The following is a 16,632-nucleotide window of genomic DNA, read 5'->3' as shown; positions in this document are numbered from 1 at the left end:
GTGTATTATTTTCCTATTGCTTCCATAAGAAATTGCCACACTTGGGCTTCCCTGGTGGCACAAGGGTTAAAATCTCAGCTCAATCAAGCTATTGCCAACCACTGTAACATGAGTTCAATCCCAGGCCAGGGAGCTAACCCACATGGTACAGCAGACCTCTCCTGTCTCCCCCAAACCCCTCTTCCCTCATCAGTGCATTTCAGTAGATCTGCCTGTTCTGCTCCCCACTCTGCATCTGGTGAATCCTCTCACCCCCCACACCTCTGGCCTACACCCCAGTTCTTATATGCATAAATAAAAAAAGAGAAATCTTAAAAAAACACCAAACATGTGCAGAACATATATACTAGGGGAGATGAAAAGACGTACTTAGTGTCCAGCTATGTATTGTAACAGGCATAGCTCTACTGTTCTCCAACTTACATAAGTTCAATACTTCCTAACTTGACTGTGACTGTGTATAGACTGTATATGCTGTTTATATTTTATGATACTTAACAACTTATGAAGCCTCTTTAATTTTTAAAATTATTCTCAATATCTAATGTTATAATTCTTTTTCTTTTTTTTTTTCCTGCTTCAGATTTATTTGTACAAATAGCACAGGAAGACACCAGTGCCCTGTAGACAGCAGCCTAGGGGTGACACCAGTCCTTCTGTCCTCACACGGGCAGACAGCGTTCTCTATTCTTAAGGCTTTGCGGGGGCCTGTGTTCCTTTGGGGACCTGTGCTGCAGCCGCATCCTTGGCCTGGGTTTGAGCCTTGCACTTTGGCCGCGAAAGCCTGAGACCCTTGGCGATGGGGGCACGTTCATGTTTCTCAAGCTTGGGGTGAGCGATGTAGGCCAGTCGGCTGAACTTGCGGCTGCTGCCCTTTGGGATGTTAGCCCTGACCGTCTTGGTCTTTACAAGGCCTTGATAGCCTCAGCACGTGCACTCATGGCCTTGGCATTGTTGGCCTGCATCTTCTTCACGCCCTTCTTGTTATGCTTCTTGGCAAAGCGCATGTTCCTTATGGGATCTACCCCCTTACGAGATTCGTATCTTTGGAATTGGGGTTTCTTGATGCCATGTCTGTGCCATTTTCGGGATTGGTTGTGTGTGGTGTGGTTCTTGGACTTGGCCATGTCTGCACCGAGGCCCGCGGCTCCCCAGGCGCCTTGAGCTGGAAGAGAAAGAAACTAATGTTATAATTCTTAATCTATGCAATTTGTAACCAATGTTGCTTCAATAAAAATTAAAATAATAATAGAAAACCTCAAAAAGGATAATTGATGTTTTGTTTTCATTTTCAGTGCAACAATTTAAAGCCCAGTTTCTCCTCATTCTGATGCTACAGTCACTATTTCAGATGTTTTCTCACTGAAACAGGTCATATTTTAAGGTCTAATTTTTTTTTTAATAGAGGCATGTTTTATTTATTTATTTGTTTGTTTGTTTGTTTGTTTATACAAGCACTGGGTACAGTCCGAAGCGCGGGAGGGTGAGAGAATTCACCAGAGCCAGAGCGGGGAGCAGAGCAGGCAGAAGGACCGAAGTACACTGCTGAGGGGAGCAGCGGGCGGCAGGAGAGGTCTGCGCGCCATGTGGGACCCTCCTCTGGTGGCCGGGGAGCAGCCGGGGATCGAACCGGCGCCGCAGAGACCACGGGCAGCTTCGCAACCCAGCGTTCAACCGCTGCGCCACCGGGGAGGCCCAACAGGTCATATTTTAAAGTGAAATTTCTCTCTAATTAATTTCCTAGAATAAAGATAATATTTGTCAAGTTTATTTCCTCTTAAAAGGCTGGTAAGTGCAGTACAGATGCACATTTTCACTTTGCTAGATAATAGCTTTTTAAAAGTCTCTTAAGGTGTAAGTTTTTCTCCAAATTTCAAATTCAGCAGCTATCAAATTTATTTACAAAAGTTAAATTAGTGCAAGTTTCCACTAGCCTTATAGACTTTATTGGATGTTGATCTCAGATTATTACTACTCTAAGATGTTAAAGTCATGTGATCTTTCTTGGCTCAGTGTAAGAAGCAAGCAGGGGAGATATATTCAAATTAGAAAATTTGCTTCTGGGTCAAGCAAATATGCAGAAAATATGAACAAAATATTGGTCATTATGCTTGTGAGACTTTGAAGTGTCAGTAGCACTCAATGCTTTCCTACTGCTTCCCGAAAGGAAAGCACATATTGCATCATTTATGTTGCTTTTGGCTGTAGGTAGCAGACAATCCGCTCAAACAGCACTAAATTGGGTTGTCGTTTTGTGAATTTAAACCACGAAAACTAGATTTTTAAAATCTTTTTCAGTGATTTTTAAAAAGTATAATAGTAGTGAAAAGAAGTACAATTAATTAACAAAAGGAAATTTGCATTCTGGTCTGTAGGGCCATACATTCTGTGGCATACAATAATAGAATCTACGTAGTTATGATTTTGTGGGCTTTAGATGATCTCAGCTGGGTTTGTCCATGTGACAGCTGTCAGCTTCATGTCACTAGGTGATTTTGCTCAGAGTGCTTTGCTAACTCCTCTTGGGGATGGTCCTGACTTGGATAACTTGAGTCATTCAATTCTGTTCCACACGTGTCATTCTCTAAAAGGTTAGCCCAGGTATGACCTCATTATACAAGCAGAGGAGTAATCACATGTCCAGTCCCTCTTATTCTTTCAAACCTCTGCTTGCATCACACTAATATCATATTTGCTTAAGCAAGGTACTTGGTGGAGCCCAGAGAAAGAATGCAAAGTACATGGCAAAAAAAAGTTGATTTGGAGAGGGGTAGAGTATTGAAGCCATTGATATGTAGAAGATATAGAAATAACAACATGTGATATAATATTTGAAGCAAAATAATTCCAATAGAAAATACTATGTTCACTGCTAACTTACCAAAAATTAGTATCACAAGTGAAATATTCAATAAATGAAGTTCTTTCAAATTGTCTTTTTTTTTCAAACATTAGGTCTACTTATGGTTTGAAGACTAATAAAAATCAATAAATTAAACATTTTATTCCAGCAAAATTTTTTATGAATTGACATAAATAATATAGACATATATAATATACAAAAGATATAGAGTATTGTAAGATAGAAATATTTTTGAGTATATTTTTTGTTATTTTAGCACCATCTTACAGATTCTGTGTAATGAATTACATTTCTCTATTTGTCATGCAATCACTATAAAATGCTATGGAAGATTTTGGAATAAATTGAATGTTTCTGTTATCAAATCATGACTCAAGCTAGTATCACTTAGCTAGAGACCATCATATCAAAGGAAAAAATCATCATAACACTTTCTAAAAATAAAGAAAAAACTTGGAAATATTATTAGAATTATTTGATGGATGATATATTCACATTCCAGTATCACTTAATAAGCAGCTTTATAGCATATACATATGTATGAATAACTTTTATTTACATGAAGGTACCCCTCCTTTTTGAAAGTTTGCATTACCCCACTTTGCTTTTATGAAATGTTAATAACAAAAGAAATTTAAGAGAATTTTCACTTTTATGATAATAGGTGAAAAGAAAAAATAGTGTTCAGCAATTTTTAATTTTTTTCAGCAGCCATTAGAGGCGGGGTGTACGCCATGCTCCCTCCCTGAGGACTGCTCTGCATAGGCTGTGTATTTCTCTAAACCATTTCTGCTTTTGCTATATCATGATGTTATTTTAGGTTTAATGTTACTTGGTAGGCTTGGTAGGCTCTTTTTTTGGATCTGGGAATGCTGATGTAACTTCCACGTAAATGAGGGTAATTGGTTCTTTGCTTTATACCATTTTGTTTCATGAAAGTTTTCTTAAGAATGCTCTGCTTTTGGGGAAAGTCACACAGTGTACCATGCTTAGGTTGTTTCATACTTAGATTATCATTGTTTATTGGCTTTTGAACCTGAAAGTCCAGAAACAGAAAGGTCGGGTCATATTTAAGCCTGAGTCTCCACCAGTTTCTAATTACTTTGGTTCTGCTTTCCTCAATGTGGACTTTGTTTTTCAGCATTGGAGTTCCCAGTCGATAGCAAAGTGGTTGATGAAATCCCATGTGGTCATTCTAATGCCTTGATAACCAAAGAAGCAATACATAGCTTTGTGTTTCTCTCTTGAGAGCAAGAAAACTTCATCCTCAATAGTCTGTAAGTAGGCCTCCCTGGTGGTGCAAGGGGTTAAGATGCAACCTATGAAGTAATCTGCAGGCATTACAGCATGAGTTTGATCCCCTGCCAGGGAGCTACCCACATGGCACAGCAGACCTCTCCTGACTTGCCCGCTGCTCCCCTCAGCAATGTGTTTCAGTGAGTCTGCCTGTTCTGTTCCCTACTCTGTCTCTGGTGAATCCTTTCACCCCCCCACCTCTGGCCTGTACCTCACTTCTTGTATGCATAAATAAATAAATCTTAAAAAATAGAAGTCTGCAGAAATCCTTGCATCTTACATCTGGTCCAAACTACATCATGTGTAGGATCTCTATGGTCCCAGAATGTCATGCACAGACTGGGTAGGTTGAGTTCCTGAGTCATTCCTGGCTCAGTTGATGGCATGTTCCCAGAACTGACAGACCCAGTCCTGCACCTTTTTTCCTATAATAAAGTAGTTGGGAATGGCCACCTGCCATAGGTAATGCTAACATCTGAGGTTAACATGTGGCACCTTCATCTGTCTGTAATCAGCTTCCAGCCTGAATTTCTACCTGCATGCTCTGCTTCACAATTCTGGGTACATTAAATTACTCTGAACAAAATACTGTTATGTGACCTTAACAAATGCAGCAGAATAAAACCTTTAAGCCCCTTTTTTGTCAATCACCTCAATTGGATTTATTGATAAGTTGTAAATCTAAAAAAGCTTGATTCTCTAACTTGTATTCACAAAGGGTCTAAAATTATTTTATTTACATTATCTGAATTATTAAAGAATCAAAAACATTAAATAGCTCTAAAGAATGTTTGCCCCTGGGAAATCAATATTTTCAGTGATAAAATGTTGACTGTAAGTGAAAATCACCCTAATCTCAATATATGCATCTCTACTATGTTATTTACTTCCAGATTTGTACCTTTAAAATAGACTTAGTGAATACTAAAATCATCTATCTCGAATTTTACAAGTGTGTTAAATTTTTTTCTTCATTTCTGCCACCTTCATAATTATTATTCAGTGTAACCAGTTTTCCAATGAATTGCCTCCAGTTTTTTACTTCCTAGATAACCTTGCAATAAATTAAACAACTTCATTCTGATTTTTTTTACCTTTTGATTTTTTTTTCTTTGACTAAACCTATAGCAATAGACTTACTGAACAAAGAGTTCTGAAACAATTATGGCTTATTATATGAAATGCCAAGCTTCTTTCAAAAAAGGGTTTTCAACCATTTACAACTTATAACACTGCATATCTATATCTTTAGATAACGCTATGTATATCTATATCTATCTATCTATCTATCTATCTATCTATCTATCTATCTATCTATATACATATTAGTTTCATTATCCTCTAAAATTATGTATTATGTATCATTAAAATTTGTTTTTTACTGCTTCACTTCCTGACTGGCAGAAGATCATAAATTCTTAAAAAAAACAGAATTATGTATTTATTACTCAACTTTTAATTTTCTGTAGAACAGAAAAATAACATATACTAAAGAAATGGGAAATATTTGTTGCACTGATTTGAATTAACAAAGCAAATCTTTTTCACCATTACAGTAAGTGCCAAATTACTTCGTTTGAGTAAATTATTTAGTTAGGATTTTAGCATTTTTTTCAATGAACTGAGACTTGTGTTTGTTTCCTACTCTTACTGGTACTTTTTTGAATGCTTCATATTTTTCTCTGTTATCCTTGCCTGAGGACATGTTTACTTTCTTCAGTTTTTGCCAATTTTAAGATATTTTCTGCCAAAATATGCATCATTTAATTTAATTTTACTAATATAGTAAACAAATATATTGCTGCAGTCTGTGTTTGAGATATAATTAAGGCTAAATATTTGAATGCCTGTTTACTAAAATAGTATTCTTTATTTTGTGAATTGTTTGCTCAGCACTTTGCTCATTTGTATCCTGAGTTTAATTTCAAAACAGTAATTTTATATATAAATTTAATCTCTTCCTATTTCATTTGATCTAACTCTTTATGCCTTTGGGATTTTAATTAATGGCTATAATTCAAACATTTAATAATCTGGCATTATTTCTTAGTTTGGTTATGTATCTTCCTTTCATATTTTTCCTTATTAGTTGAAAGTTCTTGACATAATCTTCACTTTCATATGTATTTCTTATTTGTGCTTTTAATCTATCATAATTTTAGTAAATATATGACAAGTTACTTTTTTTATTTTTTACTATTCTACTTTGTTGCTATGGAATGATATTGATATTCAGTCCTAGTCTTATATTTCATTTATAAGGTCAGGAACAGGACACAGTGCAGGTTTTCTGATCGCATGCAGACTGGGTAAAGGAGGAGTCAGAGTCCTCAGTGGTTTTGCAGGTTTTTATTGGGGTTCAGAGGGTACGTGGCAGGAAGGGGTGCTGGGGTGTTGGGAGGCTGGCAGGCCTCCCAGCCCCCAGCAAATCTTCACTCTATCTGGGCTCTCTGGCGTTCTCTGCTTCTGCTTTGGGCTGCTTCTCTTTCGGCTTCTACTGGCGTCCCTGTGACACCATCCTTAAAAGCACAGTCTTGGCCCAGGTGTACCCACTTCAGGTGCCCGCCATCAGGCATGCATTCAGGATCATAGGGTTCCCTCATCTATCCTGATGGCGGGAGGGCAGAAAAGCCTGATTTTTTACCTTACCCCACACATTATAAATAACAGTTTGGTTACTTCCTAATATGTGTCTTCTTGAGGGTAAGTAAATTTCCTTTCAGAAAACGGTGACAGTTGCTTCATGATGGCAAGTAATCAAAATTTTATTTTCATTTTCTTTGTTTTTTGAGTGACTGTTGAATTTCAATAAATGACTTATAAAAGTGTTTATTGGGATTATTAATATTTGTACATACTTAAATCATGCATTAAGCGATGCACTCCTCTTGCACAATGATGGAGCTTCAGAGCTAAATTTTCTAGATCATGATAAATTATTCTGTTCCACTCTTAATCTGAAAAGAAGAAGGAAAAGTAACAACAACAAAAGTTAGAGGCTTTGTTCAAAGTATTTAATGACTTAGGCAATCTATTTATATATAAGAGTTTGTAAAATGCTTATGGGAAGCTGTATCTACTTTGGCAAAATTCACTGACTTCCTGCATTTACTGAAGGGTGATTAGAAAAGGATTTTCAACATTCCCTATGGGCTGCTTAGTTCTCCCAATAATCTTCTGCCTGTGGTAATTGTCAGGGTACTGATGGGGCTAAGAAGGGGTGTTCTTATAATTCAGCATGCAGACTTTCAGTATTCCTGCTTCAACAGTACAGCAGCTCATTGTTGTCAGCTGTTTTTGCTCTCTAGGGCTGCTTTCCAGAAATCAACACCTCAGCTGTAGTGAGAGATGGTTAATCTGTTGTTAAATAGCCTTAAAAAGGGGATCTATGCTTCTTTGATTCTAATACTTTTGCCTGTGACTTTTTTGCCAATCTTTTAATTTTATGGGTTATCCCCATGTCCCTACAGCTTTCCTTCTGGAGAGAGTGCGTACCTTCCATTCCTGAGCTTTTTTGGTGTTTTATTACCTGAGTTGTTTTATTTACCCTGGTTTCTCTCCAAAAAGTCACTTAGCTTTCTGTTATGATTATTCCACTTATATACCTCCCAAATTTTGGAGTCCAGTTTTTTATAATTTTCTTTGTCCTTGTGGATTAATGTTTTTATTCTTTTAACTATGCAAGTGCCATGGTTTATTTCTGTCATGGTTTATTTCTACATTGTTTGCAGAGGACAGTCTGTTAATTTTATGGCATCAGTCATCTCCTTTTTCCATCATTAACAAGACTTCAAATTTACCTTTTTGACCTAAGATAGTCATTATTGACAAAGATGAGACTGAAGAATCTTCTAGCTGTTGGCTTTATTTTCCTACATGAAGAGATTTCCGATAGAGTAAGATACCTTTGATTCAGTCTTCCCTCCTTATGAAAAAGAGAGAGAGAGAAAGAGAGTTGATTCCGAGTTGGTGGGAGAAAACAAGTGTTCTCAGCCAACCCTTTTCTCTCTGATTAGATTTTCTTCCCTGCAGCAAGACAGCATGAACAAGCTCAGTGTCACAGGCTTTGCCTTAAGGAGGACTCCACAGATCTAGGGTTGAATTGTGCATTGTGAACAAATCCATAGGCCACTGTAAGTAAACCCTCAAATTTGCAGCTTGTGTCTGAAGTGAGAGCAGCTGTGTGGAGGTGTAGGGCCTGTGGGAAAACAGTTTTCTCAGAGTGTTTTTTGCCATGACCTTCCAGCACAGGTGGTCTAGTAGATAACATGTAGCCTTGAGATGCAGTCCTCATGTGCAGAGAGCAGTAAATAATGTGACCTTGATGTATTGTTCACATGTGCGAGTATAGGCCTAAATTTGGCCCTGTGCCTGCTCTGTCTATAAATCTTATAAAAGCTAATAGGGCTCTTTCTGGGAGACTCTCAAAGCCTCTCATGGCCACTCATGGGCTACTCATGGGGCATGGGGCTGCTGCTGTGGCCCGAGCCCAGGGGGCTGCCGCTGCTGGAACCTGCCAACCTACTGCTGCTGCTAACTGTGTGTCTCCTGCTGCTTTATAATAAAGACTTGTCCCTGCTCCCCACATATGGGCTTTGTGGCCTGCTTGCTTGTCTGATGCCATCGAGAAACTGGCAAGCTCGTAGCTAAGCCCTACAGGAAGATTGTGTCCTTTACTTATTATACGATATTTAGCCTAACTAGATGAGCATCATTGCTCAGATGTATGTTCAATCTGTTAATATTTCTGCAACATGAAGATTTTAATATCCTACTTTAACATAAAGTTTATTTAGGGGGAGGAGTTTTTATTTACAGGCTAGTAAGGACTCTAGAGTAAAGCATATGTTGGTAATGACTGAATATTTCATTTCATTTCTTTTCTTTTTCAGTTTATACAGTAAGTTCCTTTCAATAATCAGAATTTTTGCAGCAAGAATCCTTGCCTGACCTTTTCTCCTAATTGTCCTTTGGAAATCTAGGTCATATTATTTTCACTTTTAAAATCTTTCATTCTGGACCTCCCTGGTGGTGCAAGGGGTTAAATCTCAACACTATGAAGCTATCTGCAGCCACTCCAGCAGGAGTTTGATCCCCAGCCAGGGAGCTGACCCACATGGCCCAGCAGACCTCTCCTGTCTCACCCGCTGCTCCCATCAGCAGTGTATTTCAGTCAGTCTGCCTGTTCTGTTCCCCACTCTGTCTCTGCTGAATCCCCTCACCCCTTGCACCTCTGGCCTGTACCCCAGTTCTTGTATGCATTAATCAATGAATATTTAAAAAAAAAAATCTTTCAAGAGCAAGCATAATGGACCATGGTGAAGGACTATGTGTGATTTGGCAGCAGGAGTGCTATCGTGACTGCACCTGAGGGGGAATCCTATAATGTCAAAACACTAACACGGAAGTAAAATAGCAGTATTTCAATAAAATTTAGCAACAATTAAAATAACAATAGGCATAAACAAAATATTGTATCTACATTTGTAATTCTGTATCCATGGGCTTTGCATCCAAGGATTTGACTTAACATGAACTGAAAATAGGTATTATACAATTATACCTATAAGAATTGCTTCTGTGCTGAACAGGTGTAGACATTTTTCTTGTCATTAGTCCTTAAATAATATAGTTCAATGACTATATTATTTCAGCATTAACATTAACTTTGTGTTAGGTTATAAGTTCTCCAGAGATTATTCAAAGTGTGTGAATGTGTGTGCACATGTTACATATAAATACTAAACTATTTTATATGTGGGACTTGAGCATCTGAAGATTTTGGTATCCAAGGGCACCCTGGAACCAATTGCCTAAGGGGCAATTGTATTATCCATGTGACTCTTTTTTTTTTTCAGTTCTACTTTTTATTTTCTTTTTATTCAAGATAACTGTAGACTGTATCTGTATTATATTCCTGCCATATTCTCATCTTCTCATCTCAGAATGAGACCATTTTGGTCTCATTGACCAATGGTCTCAATGACCATTTTGTTTTTTTCATTATTGTTTCCCTCTGTATTGCAGTGGATTCAAATCTATGAATTTGAAATTCTGTAATATTGACTCTGCACTTTCCTATTTCTATGGTGACTTTTACTTCTGATATACATTTTTTACTTTTTAAAAGTATTTTCTTATTGAACATAGAATAATTATAATAAATTTCAGTAACTTATGCATAAAGTTAAATGGACTTTTCTAAATATATAAGCCAGTAGGACTACCACCCAAAGGCAACCAATACTTTGATGTTCATGGCCGTTAGTTTTGCCTATTTTGAACTTGACATAAAAGAAATCATACAATATGTACTCTTTTATGCCTGGTTGATTTTACTTAATATTACATTTGTGAGATTTTTGAATGCAGCAATAATTTGTTTATTCTCAATAATATCTAGGTTTTTTTTTTTCCCGAATTTACTTATTCATTCTGTTGATGGACATTTCTGTTATTTCAAGTTTAGGGTTACTAAGAATAAAGCTATGCACATTCTTGAAATGTCTTGCTGTACATGTTTGTGTTGTACATGTTTGTGTTTTCCTATATATGAAATTACTAGGTCACAGGTCATATGAATGTTGATCTTTGATAAGTAATGACTACTTTCCAAAGTGATTATGATACTTTATATCCTCATCAGCAGTATAAGAGTTCCATTTGTTCTGCATCTTTACCAATGACTATATTCATGATAGCTATTCTTTTGGCTTATAATGATAGCTTATTGTGGTTTTATTTTCTCCCAGTGAATGATGATGTTTAGCATATTTCATATGATTATTTAGCACTTGGGTATATTTTTTTGAGAGTGGCTGTTCAAGTTTCCCCACCTTTTTAATTAGGCTGTCCTTATTGGTATTAATGGTTCTTTACCCTTCATTTTTTCCTCCTAGCACCACTTTTTAAAAATATTGTTTAATCTTCTTTTCCATACCTTATTTGTTTAGACCCCTCAAAATACGTAACCATATTGAAAGAACAAACCAGTCATTTTAAAATATCTTCTGTTCTTTGGTATACATTTTTGATGGAGGACAAGAATAGAAAAAAAACTGAAAAGGAGGCACCACAAGACCAGAAACCTGGCTCACATATGGAGGTGGGGGTAGAAGAGATTAGCATAGCCATTGGCACAGCTATGGAAACCAAGATCCTTAGGCACAGACGACACAGCTGTGGAAACTAGTATCCTTAGATGCAGACTGGTGTCCTCAGGCTCAGACACCTAGATTACAAAGCATAACATCCAAGTAGGTATCCCCAGGCACATCCAAAGGTAAAGATATGGAGATTGAGCCCATTGTAGAATCTCTGGTCCTTTTCAAACTCTACAAAGTTATCCAAAATTATCAACCAACTGACAGCTCACAAGGCATGAGCCCCTTCCATGAGCCCCTTCCGAATAGAAGAGAACTGTATCAGGGCAGTCTCTGCGCTGGCTCCGGGCAGCAATTCCACTGCCCACCTGTGACTATGCTGGTGCCTCTTTTCACCAACTCTCTCCCTCTGCAGGGCAGCAGCTTCCTGCCTGCCGGTGACCTGTCAAGGCTGCAACCATGCAGGCCTCTCTTAGCAAACCTGTCCCTTCTGGGGCAGCTCTTCCTGTCCACTTGTATCTATGCAAATGTCTTTAACTGTTTCATCCCTTCCCTAATAAACCTGCCCTTTAAATATAACTACCGTCTCTGTCTCGTGGAGAAACTTGCCTTGAAACTCACCGTGTGCTCTGGTGAAATCTTTCCCAGAGTGAACCCAAGGACCCCGTTCTCCAAACCCACAGACTCCAAAAACCAGAATAGCTTCACAAGTAAGGTCTTCACCACTGGACCTTAAATAGTGGGCTCTTCACTGTTAGATGTACTATGGACTGATTAATTATGTCCTCCCCTGCCCAATTCATATATTGAGCCCTAATATCCAGTGTGACAGTGTTTAGAAGCCAGACCTTTGAGTATGATTAGGGCCTGTGGGGGGAGCCCTATGAATGATTGACACCCCATAAAAAGTCCCAATTTCCCCCTTTTGCCTTGTGAGGTCACAACGACAAAGTGACATCAATAAACCAGGAAGCCCCACTTCTTACTTACACTGAATCTTTTGTGGTTTGATCTTGAACTTCTCAGGTTCCAGAATGGTCAGAAAGAAATTTCTGTTTGTTTATCCAGTTGTTTACCCAATTAACGATACTCTGTTATAACTGTGCAAACAGACTGGGAAAAGCCACCTAACAGGATGTGTGGCTAATTTGTTTTAATCTGCCTTCAGTTCAAAAACTGTGCCCTCCTCACACCTTCTGTTTCATCCCTTCAGGTTTGTCCCCCACTTTCTGAAAGTTTGCCTTATGTCACTTGCCTGGTTTGAAAGACCTAACTTAGTGAATAGAGTAAGCAGACTGCTTCTAGGGTCAGAATAGAATAGGACAATATCTTGGAGGGGAGGAATAAGGAGGGCCTCAGAGATAAGGATAACAAATTCCAAAAGGGACTAATCAAACACCCCCTGGACTAGGACTAGGGGCAACAGGACATTCCCGGATAAGGATGATAAAGAAAAATGATTCTTTAAGATAAGGGCTGAGGTGCAAGATGTAATTCTGGGTGCAGAAACTTTAGGACAGAGTCCTAAAGAAACCACCAAGAAAAAAACCAATCACAAAGAGACTGATGGAGCCTTAGAATAATTAGGGAAAGAAGGTGCATATTCCTGGAGTCAGGATTCCACAGCAGCTTCCTTGCCCCTCCCTGGCCTTGTTCTCCAGCCTCTGGAGAGCTGCTTTGCTTCTGTTCCTTTTCTCAGTAAGCTTTTACGTATATCTATTTCTCTAAACAGATCTGTCTCTTTCCCTTGCTTGCCAGAGGGCCAGCGAAGTTGCTGCTGTGGCTTCATGAGACACTAGAGCCTGGGATCACTCCTGGCTAGGAGACTAGGCCTGAAAACCTGAAATTACGGTATTATTAGTAACCCTGTTTTGCTAATGAAAGAAACCTGAAGGGGATGTTCGCTTTTACGACAGAAGCCGGAAAGCAAAACTGGTGTTTAGAGTTAGCTTTGCAGCAGCGCCCAGAGCAGCCATCACGGGGCACGACCCGCTTCTTCTGTTATAGAGCAACCCCGATATTAAACGGGTTCCTGGCTGTGGGTCCTCACCCGCGCACTTTAAAGGGACTTATGAATACTCTACTACAGACACACGCAAAAGGGTTAATAAAAGGTTTATTTACAAGAGAAAAGGAAATAAGGAAAATGTACAACTCAGGGAGAAAATAGGGAAATAAAGTCTTTAATGCGTCCTACCCGATCCGCCGACCTGGAAACCCAGAGTCACTCTCAGAGCTGGCCGGACGCTGCGAGCTGGTGGAGAGCCAAAATGGGGTCCCCCCAAAGCCCACGTGTCTGCCTTTTATATCCACCTGGCTGCTTGACCCCACCCTCAGGTCCCAGCCACCTTCCCTTTGGTGGTGATGGGATTTGGAGTTCCCAGTGTCTTTGGCTTTGACCTGGGGTGGGGGTGGAGTCCCCAAAGCCTATATGGAATTTGCTTTGGGACATCCTTTTCCCCCTAACACTTCCAGGATCACTCCTTACAGGTTGTGTCTTTATCATTCCTGCTTTTACTTTACCCTAGTGTCATTTTAGGTTTGATGTGTTATTTGGCACCATTCTGTAGGCTATTTTTTAGATCTGGGAACTCCCCCCAAATTTTCCGTATAAATTATTGGTTCTTCCCTTTATGCCATTTCAACTTAAGCAAGGAAAGCTCTACTTTTTGGGCCCTGTAATAGTAACATGATCAGAATAGCATCACACTATTCTGCATTTGGGAGTCTCCTAAGAATTATAAGTGTCATGGGAGTGAGTATGGAATTATTTACATAAGTTTTGAATATTTTTCTCCCGTGACTGCAAGAAGGCTGAATTGAATTACCTGTGTTCACGGTCAATTTGTTACCTGTCCTGTCTCACTGTGTGACTGAGGCAGCTACTGCATTTGCCTCCAGCAGCAGCAGAGAGTCTAGTAGTTGGTTTTAAATTCAAGATGGGAACCGTAGACACTAGATCTTGTGCTTTCATGAAACCCTTAGAAACAATCTCGCTGAGAAAAGTTTTCGTTCACTTTGCCTGTGAAGTGCAATCTCTTTCATCGGTCTGTTTTGCAGTGCTGTGTTGGAGTTGATAGAAGATTTTTTTTGTGGACTCAGTACCAAAAACCCTCACTTCCACCTCACAGTTAAATAACTTTTCCTTTGAAACCTCAACACACAAATGAACTTATATTCCTGGACAGGTGACACTTTGACTCAAAATTCTTCCTTAGATGCACATGTCCAAGTTGGGCACCTCCTGGGGATATGGGGTGCCCAATCCCTGAAGAGTGGATGGCTTCAGTGAATACACAGTGTTTTTCAGGCATCAGATTGATGAAGTATAGACAGAAAAGCCATTTAATTCTGGGAGAACTTGAGAGGGTATGCTAGTTATTTTGTACTTCTTTTACAGCGCTTTCATGTAAGTCTGACTTAGTTCCTGTGTGCATATATCTGACTGGGATCTGATCTAACCAGGATTATTGATCTCTAGGTTTTTTTTTTTTTTTTAGTTTTCCTTTCCTGTCTTCAGTGTTGCTTTCTTGAGTAATTTCTTGTCTGTCAGAAAATCAAGTATGTTCAGCATTTTTTTTAAATTTTTTTTTCACTCTCAATATAGTTACATATGTTATTAGTAGAATTGGTTTAAGTAAAGGTATAGAAATTCTTTAAAAAGACCAATTTATGGGTGATAAATATATGAGGTAGAAGAATATAAACAAGCTCATGTATACTCATCTTTCAATTCCACAGTTATCCAGAAATGTCTGATTTGACCTTTACTCCTCTCAACCCCTCCACCCCTCTTAGCTATATTAATTTATTTTTGTAACTATTTCATTATTTTTAAAATATTTATTGACAAAATGTTGGTTTACATCATTGTTTATATTTTGGGAGTATAAATTTCCCCTCCTCTCTTCCAGATGTATTTTTATCTGTAAATATGCAACTCTATGATATAAGAATTCAGTGTTTCCTTTTCCAAAGTTAAATTTTGGTTCTAAATCATTTAAATATTTGAAAATGTATTTCTAATACTTGGATTTAAACTAGTAGACGTTTTCAAATATAAAACCTAAAATTTGATATTTTAGGAAAATGGCGATGCCTTGCAGCAAAAAGACAATTATAATTAAAGTGCATCAAATGTCTTTTTATTATCCTTTTAGTCACTTATAAGTCTCTAGTCTTTTCTCTGTGCTTGGCTTAAGATCAGTGAAGAACTGTAACTCCTCTCCATTGCTGTGCATTCCATTCCAGTGATACGTGACAATTCTTCAAGAGTTATGTCCAACTTTAAACTGTATAGCAAACCTTATTCCAACACAGTAATATGGATTCATGTTTCATTGGCCATAGTCCTTAAGTATTACCCTGAAAAGTCTCGCTCCAGCTGTTTCAAATTATTTTCATTTCATATGTCATGATTAATAGCAGGGTGGAGACGATAGCTAATGTTTTTTTTCTTAGAAATTAATCTGTCAACCTGGTAAAAATATAAAGCTTTAGTAGATGAACCGGGATCCTTCAATTCAACATGCTTAAGCATATTAATTCACTTAGCAAAAGCATAACCAGATTAAGTAATCGATGAGCATTTCCATTAAGAATGGGGAAATGAAGCACACAGAGAAGGGGATGAATAGACCATAAATGTGATGTAGCCATAAAATGTTTTTTTTTTTTTAAATATATATATATAGGTTTTAAGTAGTGCTGGTTGAGTTCTAATTATGAATGTTGGACTGGGTTTAGACAAATATAGGCAATGTCCAGGCTTAATGTAATTTTTTCTGTTAAGTTTCTATATCACGCCTGTATTTTTGCTGCTGTAATAGAGGAAGACTCTGAGTCGGTTATAAAATAAGCTTTCCATTTCTGATGGTAGTCACTGAAAGGATTTTTCAAAAGCTTATGACCTTGAAATTGGATGAATGTGTATAGAATCCAGAATGCTTTATTAATAAGAGTTGGAAGAAAACTTCCATTGTGTAAACAACACAATTTTTAATCACAGGCATAATATTGTAATAGCAATCAAAGGCAAAGGTTATAATGTTGTAACAGCTTAGAATGTGTAATGCAAGACAGTTTTTGATGTTTCTCTACTTCGGTTGTTAAGGTACTGCTATCTCTAGCATTGAATCTGCCAGATAATTTTTTCACTTTTATTTCTCACCCATTAACTTATTTCCTATCCTTTTTAATTCATTCCTTTTACACAACACTCACTCTGCAACATCAACTAAAAAGCTGTCATAAGTTACTTTCAATTTTTCTATATTTTTATTTTCCACAATTTTAGTAGATTGTGACCATGAACTCTAAGTCAAATTGAAACTTACAGATTAGGATCCAGTATAGGTTAGCTTAATTTAT

The 16,632-nt window shown here is 37.9% G+C and overlaps 1 pseudogene; it reads right to left on the bottom strand.

Moving 5' to 3' along the window:
* Window positions 1-690: 690 nt before the first annotated feature.
* On the bottom strand, window positions 691-1,174 carry LOC119257125 (60S ribosomal protein L29-like; annotated as a pseudogene).
* Between the last annotated feature and the right edge of the window lie 15,458 nt (window positions 1,175-16,632).

The sequence above is a fragment of the Talpa occidentalis genome, unplaced genomic scaffold (assembly GCF_014898055.3).
Source record: "Talpa occidentalis isolate TD23 unplaced genomic scaffold, MPIMG_talOcc4v2.1 talOcc4.4, whole genome shotgun sequence".
In the NCBI taxonomy this organism is placed as follows: domain Eukaryota; kingdom Metazoa; phylum Chordata; class Mammalia; order Eulipotyphla; family Talpidae; genus Talpa; species Talpa occidentalis.
The sequence above is the reverse complement of the archived record's forward strand: the minus strand, read 5'-3'. Positions and strand labels throughout refer to the sequence as shown.